The 15,810-nt window shown below is 44.1% G+C and overlaps 1 long non-coding RNA gene across 2 annotated transcripts in view; it reads right to left on the bottom strand.

The window, feature by feature from the left end:
* LOC138246461 (uncharacterized) overlaps window positions 1-15,497 on the bottom strand; it is a 42,234-nt gene extending 26,737 nt beyond the window's left edge. The window contains exons 1-3 of one of the 2 annotated variants that reach the window (XR_011194293.1): window positions 15,385-15,487; window positions 15,217-15,286; window positions 14,621-14,883 (exon numbers count right to left, since the gene is read on the bottom strand). This is a non-coding gene — a long non-coding RNA (uncharacterized lncRNA). Of the gene's footprint in view, window positions 1-7,160; window positions 7,406-14,620; window positions 14,884-15,216; window positions 15,287-15,384 lie in introns of those variants that run through there. The other variant, XR_011194294.1, reaches the window with a different exon arrangement.
* Between the last annotated feature and the right edge of the window lie 313 nt (window positions 15,498-15,810).

The following is a 15,810-nucleotide window of genomic DNA, read 5'->3' as shown; positions in this document are numbered from 1 at the left end:
CTGCAATGCAATAGTAAGATTACACACACAAGAAGCATTATTAAATGCAACATGTCTGGCTTGCATTCTGAATATACGCCCGAAATACACACACAGTAAGCCACGTGGATTCACTTTTATTATTGTGCATGAATTTGTAGAATCGATTTCATGTCATGAGAAAGCTATTCTTTTCAGTCAGTACTAAAGTGCATAAACATGGAACTTTACACAAGATTCCAGTAGCTTTACCTGTCTGTAGTCAGACTCTAAAAACATACATTTTTAAATACTCAAAGCACTAATGGATTAAAACCTAAACAGGACTGGAGTAACTGTGTTTCTATTGTTGGCATTAGAAGGGTGCACTCTCAAATTTCATCTCTTTTAACTGAAGGTTTTTTTCCACATAGAGAAACAAATTGCCATTGTAGAGGTAAAAAGAGGAAAAATTAAACATGCAAATGTGCATTCCACCATGACAAAACAATATTTTCTTCCACGACAATCCTTCAAAGTATAGAGGAAGTACACAAGGATGTCATAGATTGTTCAAAGGAGCTGAAATGTATTCCAAATGATGGAAGAGGTCTAACGAGTGGTAGTCAGTTCTAGGCAAATATATTAAACAATATGAAAACATTAAAAATTTGATGAATGAGAATGTCACCCCAATATGTACCAGGTAAGATAACTACACTGCCGTAACACACCTCTCTTAACTGTTGATGACTTCACACTTGAGAGCACAGATGATATCACAGTTGACCTTATCAGTGGAAACACAGGCAGTATTATGTACATCACTAATGGACCTCAACCACCGGGTAACTATATTTCTTATCACTTTGGTGCTACAAACACCTCAACAGCAGTCTGCTGTGTTTGAGATACACATACTGCACAGACTAAAATAATGTGGGTCGAACTGTCACACTGTCCTTCTTAATTTGTTAAAATGGCTTTTTCATGTCAGAGTATTTGTTGCCTGCATATGATATACATGAATACGTTTTGTAATTTGTGCTCGTTTATTTACAGAGCCTTAATGATCTTCATTTTGCTTTAAATAGATCATTACACTTTGATTGGAGAAGTTTGCATAATACTAGTGATTGGCGCTGTAATGGGGTGAGCAGGAATAACCCTGTGGCAAGATGCATGTGAGTTCTATCCTCTGTCCCTCTCACACTTATTTTGGATGGGAGAGGAGACATGCCCTCCCACCTCCCCCCACCCAACATGGCAAATGTGAAGGCTTACAAGAACTTTCTCTCTTCTTTTAGGTATTTTTTGTAGGGCTATCCAAAATTATAATTAAGGGTCATTTACCATTCCTACATGATTGGTGCAAAATGTGCCATGACAACGTCACTGGTGTTTTTTTGTACTTACAAAAAATAAACAAAACATATAATTTCGTTCCTGTGACTCAGTGCTCAGCATTCTGAGCTGCCATGGATGTCTCAATGAGGGCTCATTTGAGACTTCAAGCCCAGGCAGGTTTCTAGGAGGAGGGAATACAACAAACGTCCTGTAAGCTCAGGCATGGCCCCCTGCTTGGAAGGCAGTAAAAGCTCTGGCCAGACTCTTGGGATGTAGCTCCAGGATGCTTCTCCAAAGCCCAATGCCTGAGGCTCAGCCAAGGATCTGGGAACATGACCCAGAGAGCTCTTGGCCCCTCCAAAGGTGAACAGAAATTAATTCATTTTGCATGGTGTGGCCAAATGTCAGTACTTCAAGCCTAGCCATCTGGTCACTCCTATCCCTGCCATCTGTGTGGGCTCGGGCCTGCCTCAGTGCCTTGAGACCCTCACAGGTGAGAGTGCACTTAACAAATGCTGTGATTGATTGACTGATTCATCTGATCACACATGCAGTAGAAATGAATGGTGCCAAGATGACTGGGCTGCCCTGGAAGTCACAATGAGAGCTTATTTGACACTATAAGCCCAGCCAGGGCTCCAGGAGATCAAATACATTTTCCAAATACCCTCTCTATCACTGGTTGTATATGGACTATAAGAAAGCCACGTAGCCTTCTTCTGTATACAGAGGGACAAGGTATTAGGGGACCACTTGTTGTCTGCTCATTCTCTCTAGGTGCTGCAAGGGCCTGGGCCTGTCTGCCGCAGCCCCCACGGGCCCCTCAGTCCACGGCTGCCTTCCAGCCCTGTCCAATGGCCCTTTCCTGTGAGCCTGGCTTTTCAGAGAACAGGCAAGGATGTGAAGCTGGCATCCCTGTACAGGGAGGATTTAGGAAACACTGTAGCATGATTGATAGAGCAAACATGGGGCCAGATTTATCCTTTTTGACTCAAAACGGCGCTAATGCAGTTTTGCGTCAAAAAGTTTAGCGCTGTCTAGCGCCATTTCTTAACACCACCCGTGCGTCATGTTTATACTATGACGCTGGGTGGCACTAAGAAGAGGTTAGAGTAATTTTTCCTGATGCTAACCATTGTGCCTTGTCGTAAGGCAAAATTACGTTAACACAAGAAAAATGACTCTAATCCAGTTTACGACATGTACACACGTCGCAAAACAGCTATGTGCTATTTTTCCCCACAATAGAGTCAAAAAGCGATGCAAACGGAGCAAACAGTGCAAAGGAGCCCCTAAATGGATCCCAGAAGCCAGGAGAGACCCCATGGAGACCCCAGACAACCAGGAACCAGCCAGGAGGACACAGATAAGACCCAGGAGAGAGACAAGAAGAAGAGGAAGTGTCGCTTCAGTGCAGAGGAGCAAGAAATACTGGTGAGAGAGGTGACAGAGCACCAGCACCAACTCTTCATCACCTCTAAATTGCCAATTAGGAGGAGAGAGGCAATTTGGCAACCGATTGTAGACAAGATTAACAGTGTTGCAGAAGTCAGGAGAACTGTCACAGAGTGCAAGAAATGCTGGCATGACTGCAAGCGGAAGACAAAGGAAAAAATGGCAAGGAACAGGAAGGCAGCACTGCAGACCGGAGGTGGGAGTCCTGCACCGCAAGAGGACTTGGATGAGATGGAGGAGATGGTTGCAGCCGTCAACCCGGAGGAAATAGTCACTGGTATTGCAGGACAGGACAGTGCAGACTACCAGGAAACAACAAATATGCAGGGTAAGTTGCATGGGGTGCCAAAATGCCTAAATGTCAAGTGCAAGAAGAGGGAGGCACATACGTACTGCACAATGCATGTCAGCCCTGCAAATCAGGAAGTGGAAAGGGCAAAGATGCACGACACGGGACTCCCTGCACTGCCCATGCCAGGTGCATGGGCTGTGCAGGGGCATCCAGGGGCACAACACAACACCAACAACCTTTGCATGAGGATACACTGCATGCCAAGGCTGGCGGAAATGCTGAAGAAGACCAAGAGGGTAGGGTAGAATGTAAAACTGGTCTCGTGTGACAGGACAGCTGGTATTGTCAGAATGTAAACTAGAGGACAATGCCAAGTCTCAGGCCATTGGGTCAAGTGGCATTCCCCATTGACAACATTTGTCACAACTACCTGTGCTGTGTGCACTGGTCAGTTAGGAAATGCCAGTTAGGTTCCCATGGAACAAACACACTCAAAATGAGGGTTCAGTATGACTATGTGATCAATCCCTATCCAAGTGCAACTCCTGTCAACGGTCATGTCCATAGACCATAACCATCAAGCACTGTCACATACATAATGATGTACACAGCATTAGTCTCATACCCATGCTGCACATCCCTGGGTTTACCCCTATGCCTGTGTCACAATAGCTGCAAAGCCACCATGCAACATCTCAGGTATCATAGTGCTAAGACAAGTGCATTGAGGAGGAGGACATATATGTGTGGGAAGACAAACACACCCACACAGTCACAAGAGGAAAGGGGACTCTGCCAGGCCCATCAGTGCAATGCGATGTAGCACACATACGCAAACAGCAACATGATAAATTACCAATGGTAGCACGTGCATTGTCTCATGGAAATGCCATGCATGGTATGGTGCTAGGTCTCAGCACCGTATAGGTGTATGTGAAAAATGACAGACTGGGACAGGGCCATATTATGTGTGGTGCTGTGGCATCAGCACACCAACAATCATTGCAAGGCCTCAAAATGCAAATGGAAGCAGAGGGAGGGTTGATGAGGACAAGAAGGTGGCAAGCCACAATTCGGACAGAACCCACACCTAGAAGATGTGATGCAGACAATTGGCCAAACTACCCACACTACATGTGACATGCAGGTGGGGCATGGGGCTGAGAGACTGCAAACATTAATGACAGGAACAATGCATGGGAACCAAGATGATAATATACCATCAATAGGAAGTCAGTGACGTCACATTACAACTGGCACAACAAAGACCCACTAATTGTACAATATCTCATTGCAGAGGACGATGGCTCTCCTGTGGATCTGCCTGTCCTTGACTACCCTGATGACCTGGATGACCAGCTGACAACCATCAGCCAGGAAACCCTCCAAGATGTCCTGGGAACCCTCCAGACACTACCTCCAGTCACAAGGAGGAGCATTCATGTAGCAGCCAACCCAGAGGACCCACCCACCACCCCAATAGTACGACCTGCCATCTCAAACACAGCTGAGGACTCTGATGACACAGGGGTCACCTTTGAGAGGACAATAGTGGAAGTACAGCAGGAGATGGCCAAGGAGGTGCGGGTGGGGATGCAAACTATGGCAGGCAGCCTTGAGGGAATGCGCATGTGCATGATGACGTCCGCAGAACAGATAGCAGCCAAGCAAGTCACACAATCCCTACTGCATGGAGTGCAGCAGTGTGTGAGGGACCTAACCACTGCGGTGAGGGAGTTGACACAACACCTGCCCTCCCAATCTTGCTGCTGCATGCATGACAACAAGCAGGACTCTATGCACTGGGAACTGGCCTCCCTCAGGGCAGACATGGCGGCTGCCTACCATAGGGATGTTGCTGCCATACTTAATAATCAGCAGCACCTCCTTGCTGCAGTGATGCCATATGTAATTCCATAGATGACAGCTGCCGGGAATTTGGTGTCCACTTCGCCAACCACTGAAGTGTGTGTGCCCCCCTCAAGCCCACCACCATCAATGGCAGAGGAGACGACACACACATCAGAGGATGAAGATGTGGAACAGATCATCTTCACCCTTAGGAGTACCTGTTAGCACCAGCCCATGCCACATGGGCAGTGATTTCTTTGTCCTGTGCTTGACAACATGCCAGAGTTGCTACAGTTGGTGACATGCACTCTTCACTGACACACTGTTAACCTTTCCACTATGGACTGCAATTGTCTCTCACTACTCCATTGGCAATTCATGTTCCCCTGCACTGACCAACATTACCTCAGCATGTCCAATGACATGTCCCTCAACCTTGCACTTGTGTTGCATCACAATAGAATGCTTTACACTTATGGGGTCACAGACCTGGACTATGTAAATATTGCACTACAGCATTTTAAAATAAACAGCACCTACACACCCAATTTGTCTCTGTGTAATGTGACACATCTACTTTGCTGGAGATCTGTGATGCGTGTAACATGTCTGTGGTCACAGAGTGTCAATACCAGAGTGCAGAAATAACGTGAGCAGATATCTACACACAAGGTAGCTACAAGATGAATGTCAATGTTGGCCACAACCCCTACAAGCAAGTCACTGTGTATGTGACATTTGCTTTAAAACATACATGCCTCACCCACAACATACAGCAGGAATGGCTGTGTAAGAGTGCTCAGCCAATAACGTCAGCTAGGAGTACAAGTAAAACACATTGGCATGACATTTGTATACTTGACCTCATCTGAAATTGGCACTACTCAGTTTAGCAGTGTTGATATGACCTTCAGGCTGCAGGCAGACATCTCACAGTGCCAAACATCATGACACAGAGTCAAAAAAAATTGCAGCTTAAAAAGCACACCTACCTGTCTAATACATGTGAACCATAGTCACGTTGAGTGGTGGGTACAATGGATGGCAGATATATTGAGATTTAGATTTGTTGTAGCTGCCAATGTGACAGCTCAGTTGGAAGTTGGAATTAACATGTCAAGAGAGGGATGTGGATGCAGAACGGAACAATTGGCACTGTACACTCATGCAAAGACCCTGAGCCCCAAGCAGTTGACACATGCAGTAAGGGAGTACCTACATTTTCAAAACTATGTACGGAACAGAACTTAAAACTATGTAACACACATATGCTAACCTAATCTATACTAATTATACAATAGCCACAACTGGCCCTTACTACCATATGCTAAGCTTACTTACCACATTTAACAACACACTCTAAACATATGCCCCCGCCCCCTTTATATGACGAGACACATGCAGGACAACATATACTAACCTAACCATATACTACCTAATCCTGAACAAATATATATTGTTGTTTCTTTTTTTATTTTTTAATAGACAAAAGGCCCAACATTAACCCCCAACCCACCAACTCACAAACTAATATGTAATAATATGAAAAACCACCCCAAAACCTACTTATCTAAACAACTACCCTACTCTAACCTATCACTAAACTCCTTAAACCCACTACAAAACAGGATGAGGAATGAGGAGGGAGGGGACTGAACTAGGGGTGAGGGGAGGCAAGTGTCCACAGCTTGGCCCTCCTCAGTGTCTTTTTAATTGGCTTCAGTCTCCGTGTATTTTTGTCCACATCCTTCTGAATGCAGTCCAGCTTTTTTTAGCACCTTCTTCATGTCCCTCTGGAGCTCCACAATTGAGGCCATGTCCATTCTAAGAGGTGTGGTGGTCTGTGTTGCAGAGGTTGATGGTGCAGCAGGTGTGGTGGTCTGTGGTGCAGAGGTTGACGGTGCAGCAGGTGGGGCAGATGTGAAGGTGGCGGCTGTGGTACTGTGTGTAGTTGTGGCTACAACCTTTGTGGCCAATGCCGGTCCCCCTTGGCTGAAAGCCCACCATTCCCCTGTGGCTCGCTCTCTTTGATAGTGTTGTGCCATCTTTCGGTGAATATGTGACAGAACAACTAGGTCCTAAACAACTATAGCCTAAACCACTACTGCTAAACAACTAAAAAGTCTCTACAACTAAGTACTGAATAACTACTGGTTGAACAACTATTGTGTCTGAATAACAATTGCCTGAACAACTAATATATATATATATATTCTAAACAACTAATAAACCAAAAAAAACAAAAGGAAAACCTTACCTTAAAATTAGTTGTTCAGGCAATTGTTATTCAGGCACAATTGTTGTTTAGACAGTAGTTGTTCAGTACTTAGTTGTAGAGACATTTTAGTTGTTTAGCAGTAGTGGTTCAGGCAAGTAGTGGTTTAGACCTAGTTGTTCAGGATGTTTCCCTCTTTCGGTACCCAGACTCCACATCCAAGATGTGTTGGTATCGCACTGCCTGCTTCTGGAAAGTCCTGATTTCCGCAACATCCATGTTGGCAGCTGTAAAAATGAGACAGGCAACCATCAGTGTCATCATTGTGTGATTCATGTACAGATGATAATTTAAAACTCTGCCTCGATTTGCACATCTAATTCAAAACACAGTCCAGATAATGTGATTCATGTACAGATGATAATTTAACACTCTGCCTCGATTTGCACATGTAATCCAAAACACAGTCCAGATAATACAATGTCCCTGATGAATGTAATGACAACACTGCCTACCCATCATGTCTTTTACACCACAGCAAAGAGTTGAACCAAATAAAGTGATCTGTGCATTGATGTAGTGCAATGTGTCACAATGCAAAGGCAGCAACTACTTGACATGGGCCAGGCCGACTAATCTTTATCATCTGAGTCAACTTCAAAGCACACAAGACCAGTGACTTGTAGATATAATTGGCAGAATGGTATGCAGTTACTAATAATAAAGGGTTAGTGTTGTTTGGGACACATGCATGCTTGAATGAGATGACTCATCTACACTGTGACCATTACATCTACCTACATATATGTTATTCTCCTACACCGTGCCTCTGGGGTGATGGGCATGCAATTCATCATCACAACTGTTGAGGACAACCACGAAGGCATGTCCACTTGTATATGGATTTAGTGACTGGAACACTTGTGAGGATGGCTGCCACCTAGAAATAAGATATCCATAGGTCATTGACATCTACATTCATGTGTCCAGTTGTGGACAACCTTCAACACCTGATCTGCCAACACAATTCCCACAACACCCACATTGATGCCAGCACGTCTGGCCTTGACCTGCATGCACGCTTATTACATACCACATACGTGTCACGTAAATTGAATACAAATTATGGGGCTAGATGCTGGGGGACAGTTACCCAGACAGTCCTACATGCACATTACAATACAGGGATGCACAATTGTGTGTGGAAAACTGATGCATCACTGAGTTGAGAATGAGGGTATGACCCAGTGCCAATATACTGACACTGAAGCACTTCCAAGTCAGATGTGGGCCTACATGTGGTTATTAATCACCTTGTTCACACACTGCTGCCTATTCTGCAGCACACGACTCCCAAGATATGACTCTGCCTGTGAATGTGTAACCCTTGCACGGAACACTATGTCAACATCCAGCCGTGTAAGATATCAGATCACGCCAGCTCATCATATCTTGCAATGAGTGCAACACACAAGAGTCACTCACACAACAGCTACAATCACCACACAGGACAGACATTATCACACTTAGTGGATACGTCTGCGTCCTGATATTGAGCCACTTCCCTGATGGTATAGGGGGCAGGTTCACCTGTCAGACATGAAAAGGAAATATATGCTCAATGTCGGATCACTGTACAAACGCGTGGACAACATATCACAGTGTGTAACATTTTACATGAGTGAGCTGGTGATCCTGCATGTAGGCAGTACAACAGACATACCACTGAAAACTCACATTGACACTGAAATTCCAGTGAGTGATAGCCACACATCTGCACACATGCACTGGGCCTAACAATCATGTGGTGCTAAACCTGACTACAGCCATTTGCGGCTAATCCATTTGAGATGGTACTCCATGCATGATTTGTATTTTTGTGACAATTTCAATGGCACTTCCCTGGTGCACTGCAATACAAGCGACTCAGATATTGTGGCTTGTGCATCAAGGGACACTGAGTTACTGTGTGATGGACATGTGGCTCAATTTTCAGTCTGCAATTATCATGCATTCAGTGGTCCATGACAGATGTGGCCCAGTTGTATGTAGGTAACAAATGCCCCATTGGCAGTGTCCCCTAAGCCGTGTATGCCCCCTTTGCCAACATAATGGCAGGGATTATGTGTGTGTAATGATGACAATGTAGCGCTAAACATGGATTGCCCACTTTGCTGTCCTGATACAGTGAAATGAGGTATGCTGACAGTGTTTTACCTGATCATCATTGACAGAATGCATGGGCACAGGTGTTGCCATTGCACCTGAAATGTGTGACTAAGGTCCACAGGTACGAAGATCAGGTTTTGTGAGTCACACATTGTGAGACATAGCAACTCATAATTTGCGAGTAGGATATTCTGATGTCCAACACTGTCAATGACACTGTTTGCAAATCACAAATGGGGTAGCAAATGACCTACCTCATGAATATTTATGAGGCAGGTCTCATTTAGCAAACCCCTTGGGAATGGCGGCACTCACAGGGATGCTGGCCTGCTGGGCTCAACAGACCCCCATGTCTGTGACTGCTTTCAAATAAAGATGTATTTTCTTTTTTTAAATGCAGCCTTATTTCATTAAGGGTAAACAGAAAGCATGCCAAAAACAAATAGTATGTATTTTTTTTAAAGCAGCCAGTGGTCTGTGGGTCCACTGTCTGCTCTGAAACAATTTTTTGGCATGTATTCATAAAGGGAAAGGGATCCCAGGGGGACCGCTTCCCTTTCGCAAATAGGTTAGCACTAACTTGAAACTGGTGGTAACTGCAATTGTTTTATGACAGCCTTTGCTGTCCTCAAACAATCAATCAGCAGACTGCAACTCACAAATAGGAAGGGAACGCCCCTTCCTAAATGCCACTAGCAAACCCTGTTTTGTGATTCTGCAATGTGATTGCAGAATAGCAAAATTGGGTATGCAGTGGAATAAACATTTTTTCTTGACGTAAAAACACACAAATTCTGAAAACTAGGCCATTTGTGACAATTAAAAATAGCTTTGTACCTGTGGCCCTAAGTGATAGTCGTACATGACTCAACAAACCTCAGGCCTGCATTGTTAAGCTTGCATTCAACATGGCCACAAACATTGCATGCAGCACGTCAAGACATCTGCTACTGTCACTCAGGAGCTTTCTACTGTACACATTTGTCAATGTGATACTCACCAACAGGGCCATTGATTGCCACACCCAGGTGGTCCAGCAGATCCTGCTCTCTGGCCACCAGGTCAGCCCAGCGATACTTCAGCTGGTGCTCATTCCTGCTTATATGGTAGACTCTTTTGAGGTGGTAGAGCACCTTGCCCCACCGCAACCACTTCGCCTCTGTGTGATACCCCTGTATCTACCCGCCCACCCATCTCCAGCATCAAGGGAAGGAAGTGGCACACCAGCCGCACAAAGCCCCCAAGCTCCTCCTCCCCCATGTGGGTCAGCCTCGCCCTTCCCGACAAGTCCCTGACCAACAAATCAAAACTGAGAATGTGTAAAAAAAATATGAAAATAAATGAAAAAAAAGGAAACTTACAGCCCAAACCTAAGAACCCCAACTAACCCAGAAAGACACCGACAGTACAAATAAAAACTGAAAGACACTAAACTACACAAAATCACATACACAGGTACAATAAACAAACAGAATACACAAAAGACACAAGAGAGACACCACAAGATACAAGAAACACAATAGAGACACCAGCAACACCGACACACAGCCACACAGTCAAGAAATAGCACAGACTGTAAAGTGAAAGTATACCCACTGTACCATGTCTGTAAACAGGATTTCCTATTATATCACTTCCTGTCCCCTTTGTGGCCCATTTTCCGTCATGCGTGTATTTTTTTTGATGCATACAATGTTTGCGTGAATATGTTCGATGCATAACCTATATGTGCGGCAAAATACCACGCATTACCTGTAGACTGGAGAATTTCTGTGGATATTCACATGCATAAAATGTTTGGTACACGTCAGTTTGACTCATTACAATTGCCTATGTTACTTGTGTTGCTGTGGTGGACCTGCTGCCCTAGCTGCATGTGTTCACATATTTTTAGATGTTTATTCCACAGAAGTGTCCAGTTCAAGTCTGTGGGCATGTGTACCCTGTGTCAGGATTGGGCTCCATGGTGTTACAGTTTCAGGCAGGCCTAGTCAGGACTCTGTTAGGGCACCCCTTGAGTTCACAGAGTATCTTGCAAGGAGGTAGTGTACCAAAGCAGAAGAACAGCTAAAGGCATACAAGGGGAAAGGCCAACTATGGTAAGGCAGAAAAAAAGGAAATGTGAAGGCAGAGCAACCTTAGTGTGAACAAATATGGAACGGGTCAGTAATGGACAAACACGCTGAGGTTATCACTAAGGTTGTACACAGGGTAGAGCTCAGAACTTTCCACAGCAACAGGGAACATCAGTGCCTCTGTGCAGATTAATCTTACAGATAGTCACCACGCAAGCCCCATACAAAGGAGGCAGCAGAAGTGATTCTGTGTCTGGGCCCTCAGGGCACAAACAAGGATTGTACCTACATACACAAGACCAGCCCTTGGGGGTCCTGTTGGAGACACAGTGGCAATTCCTGGAATACAGCCATAGCACACTGTCACTGTTAGGCACTAAAGACTACATGCAACACCAGACAAAGGATGGGGACTGGATTTGCCTCCTGGAAACCAGGTGCCAACCCAAGTACAAAGGAAAACACTTCTACAGAAGTGAGGACTGATAGGACACTTACCATACACAAAACCAAAGAGGAAACAGAAAGTGAAGGAACCAACTAGGATGCAAATCCAGGAACAGGGAACAGGCTCAGGCTGATCCAAGGGCTGGAACAGGTCTGAGGAACAGAAAGCAGGCTCTGGCAGAAACAAACATGAACAAGGCTAAAAAACAGGAAGCAGACTCTGACTGGAACAAGTAGGAATAGGACTGGGTAAACAGAGAGCAGGTTCAGGCTGAATCAGGACAAGGGGTCTGGGACACAAAGGAATTGTACTCCAATGCACAACGAGGAGCTTCAGGGAATGGCAGCTTATAAGCCGTTCCAGGCAGCAGGAAGGCCAGGGCAGGGTCACATGGCTGGGCTGCACAAGAGGTCACCGGTTTGTGCAGCTTCAGTCTCTCACAAGTCCTGGAGGAGAGAATCCAGTATAAGGGGATAACCAGACTTTTCCCATAGGAAGCAATGGACATAAGATTACAGGTCTTACCGACTACCAGGCAGTGCATTATGGGACCTGAAGTCCATGCAAGCTAATGTAGTTCTTCTATGGCATGCCATATTGAAAAAGGAAGCAAACAGGAGTCAGAAAGGGACTCTTGATGAGTGTTAATGATGATTCCCAGGGTACAGATAGTCTGTTTACAGCGCCTCCTGGAGATGGGAGGGCAGAGACGTAACACATGGCAGTGGCAGGACTTATTTCCAGAGATGGACTCTTCAGGGCATGTGTTGCGAACATTGCTTGTCATACCTGGGACACTCATGCTATCCATTTTCACAAATGATGCCCCCTTTGTCACACAAGCACCTTGCAGAGATTGCAAATGTCACACCTACTAATGTCAGGGGTCTGTTCATACATTCCTGTTTCCACTGACATTTCACATACACTGCCTCATGTATGGGTCACTGATTTACCTTATGATTGGAGATGTCATAGTTGTGTGTCATGTGCTACAGTAGACCATGTTGGCAACGTGGATGTGAGTCATATGCTGTGGTCCATTGATTTTGTCCTTCATATGTGAAATTCAAGAGATGAGTATTTTTTAATATGTGTGTGATGTTTGCTGTACAATCATAAGCACCACATGTGTCTGCAGCTGTGTTCTGCTTTTCCCCCTCTTTTTCACAGCCACCATCCTCCTCCTCCTCCTCTGGCAGTTCTTGCTCTGGCTCATTTAGAGGGATGTTCTTCCTCACACAAATGTTGTGCAGGATAGCACAGGTTAGTATAATTTTACACACAATGTGTGGGGCATATAGGAGACTGCCTCCTGTGATGTCCAGGCACTTAAATCTGGACTTCAGGATGCCAAAGGTCCTTTCCACAATGGTGCATGTCTTCTGATGTTCCTCATTATAGGCACGCTCTGCTGCTGTGCTTGGGTTGGGGAATGGGGTCATGATCCATGGCTGGATCCTGTAACCCTGAACTGCTGCACAAGATAATAGGAGTGAATATTTTGTAAGTGCTTGCAACAGGAATGTCATGTAGCATGGCAGTTGATATCTTGTGTCGTCTGTGACTCATATGTGTTTGTGGTATTGTGTGAGATCCTGGGCGTCTGTTAAGTTTTTTCTGCAGTGGGTTGTTTGACTTGACAACTTGTGTTTGGCTCATTGACCTGGGGTCTATGATTTGTTTTCCAAACTGTTGATCAGTATGTATGTACCCTGCGTTGTGTAGTGTTCAACATGTTTTAGTGTGCTTTTACTGGAGGGGACATGATACGTCCACACACACAATAGATTCTGATGTGGTGGTAACATGGTTGCACTACATGGCCTGGACATCCCATCCATTTAAGCATATTTCATTGCAGATGAAATGCAACAGTGAGGCACTTTGATTTGGCTAGGTGACAATGCACAACACATCTCCATAAGTTGGCAGCACTGAGGTGTTCAGTATTGACAATGCACAATTGCCCCATGTGTGACTTGGTTCTAGGCACACCTTTGTTGTTCCCTCTGCCAGTAGCTCATGTGCAACATGCACCTACACTAAGAAACTGGCTAACTGCCTTGAGGAGGTGGATGTATCTGTGCAGGAAGGGCCATCTCCCTGTACATAAGCAATTTTTTATGGACAATTGGCTCTTTCAGTGTGTGCAGCAGTGTGCAGTTTGCATTCGTGCCACATCAATATGTGTTCATATCACAGTCCACTTCCTTATTGCAACCTGGCAACGGCACCCCAGGAGGGTTGTATGATGTTGGGACGGTCTTAGTATTTCCGTGTCACCTACAAGTGAGTCAGCATCATCATGCTATGTGTCTCATGGGGTTAGACCTGCTGCAACACACATTGTACACCCCTTTCACGCTACGTACTGCTTGGGAGGATGTCGGATTGACTATGTGGCCTAATCTATTTGTAAATGGTTCATCGTCCAAGTTGTACTTCCAGGGCAGGCCATGTCATTGTCACTGTGGGCTTTGACATTGGTCCCTTGTTGCTCTAGAGTGGCAGCTAATGTTTGTGGCAGCCGTCATTTGTCCAGAGGTGTGTATCCCATTGTGTCAGGGTGTACAACATAACTACCAAAACTAATGTGGGGGTAAATCTAAAGTGTCACAGCTCTCCTACTCTCCTAAATCCAAATCACAGAATTCAAATATAGTACACGGTGCCAAACACTGGGGTTATACCCTCCAATCTCCCCAAAACAGTAACACAAGGTTACCACAACTAGAAACTAAATATTCGCACACGTGTAACTCAACACATCATGTTAATCTGTACATATAGAAAAGATTTTTCATCACTACCTAAAATATTACATTTATTGTAATTGGCAATTCTATACAAACAACCAAAAATTCATTGTCCAAGTTACAAATTACAATTATATTCTTAGATAATCCCAATTGTCCATGAAATCAAAGTCCTTCTCAAAGTGATCCTTGCAAATTGTCCACAAAATCAGAGTCCATATCAAATTTTATCCTTGTGAAACATGTCCATCCTGTTGTCCCGTAGTCAACACGTGTTTCATCCTGGGAGTACCCTTGGATTTCATCAGGACCTCCTATAACAGTACATATGTATGTGCTATTGTAACATATTACATAAATGCCAAATTGCATATAATTAGATATAATTAAATGTGATTAGATGTAATTAAATAAAATATGCAGTGGGAATCCAAAATTCCATTCATATTATTCCACTGAAATCTAATTTAAATCTTTAGTGTCTTTAGTATCATGTAATGTGTTTCCTAAGTGCACCTTAACACAAACCACCCTTATGTGCCAATTTATTTACAAACATGCAATCCCCTCGGTGACTGTTCTTGTTTTCCCTATTAACTCCTTATCACTCGTGAGTCATGTGAACTAAATACTAAATTGCGTCCTACCTTTATAAAATGCTCACTTATTCCTTAGGAATATCTCGTTATTAGAATGAACTGTCTCCTTTCAGAAACTCTGCCCAAAGGAATTAGATATAATTATATACTATAAAACTATATACCTAAATAGAGCATACTTATTCAATATATTATATCCTATAATTAATTGCTCACCTTATCTTATTGTCAAGTGACTCCTGAAGGCGCGAGTACGCTCTAACCGACTCGTATTTAGTCGAAGCCGAGGCTATTCTGCTACCGACGTTTTATATCGCCATCTTCCTACTAAACATAAAAGACGGACCGCTCCCTAAAAGCGTCCGTGTTTTCTCAATGGTGAAAATAGAAATAAAGAGCGGACTTAAACAAGTCCGAGAATATTTTTAATTCTTACGAGTACACTTAATTGTATATTATCGATATCATAAACGTCCTTCAACTACCAAAATCCATATGATGCACCTTAATACGTGCAATAGAGTATTTTATGATAATAAATCAATATTTTTGACGAGTACACTTCACTGCATAATATCAATGTCCTAAACTTCCTACAACTGCCAAAATTCATATGATGCACCGTGATACGTGCAACATAGT

The sequence above is a fragment of the Pleurodeles waltl genome, chromosome 7 (genome assembly GCF_031143425.1).
Source record: "Pleurodeles waltl isolate 20211129_DDA chromosome 7, aPleWal1.hap1.20221129, whole genome shotgun sequence".
In the NCBI taxonomy this organism is placed as follows: domain Eukaryota; kingdom Metazoa; phylum Chordata; class Amphibia; order Caudata; family Salamandridae; genus Pleurodeles; species Pleurodeles waltl.
The sequence above is the reverse complement of the archived record's forward strand: the minus strand, read 5'-3'. Positions and strand labels throughout refer to the sequence as shown.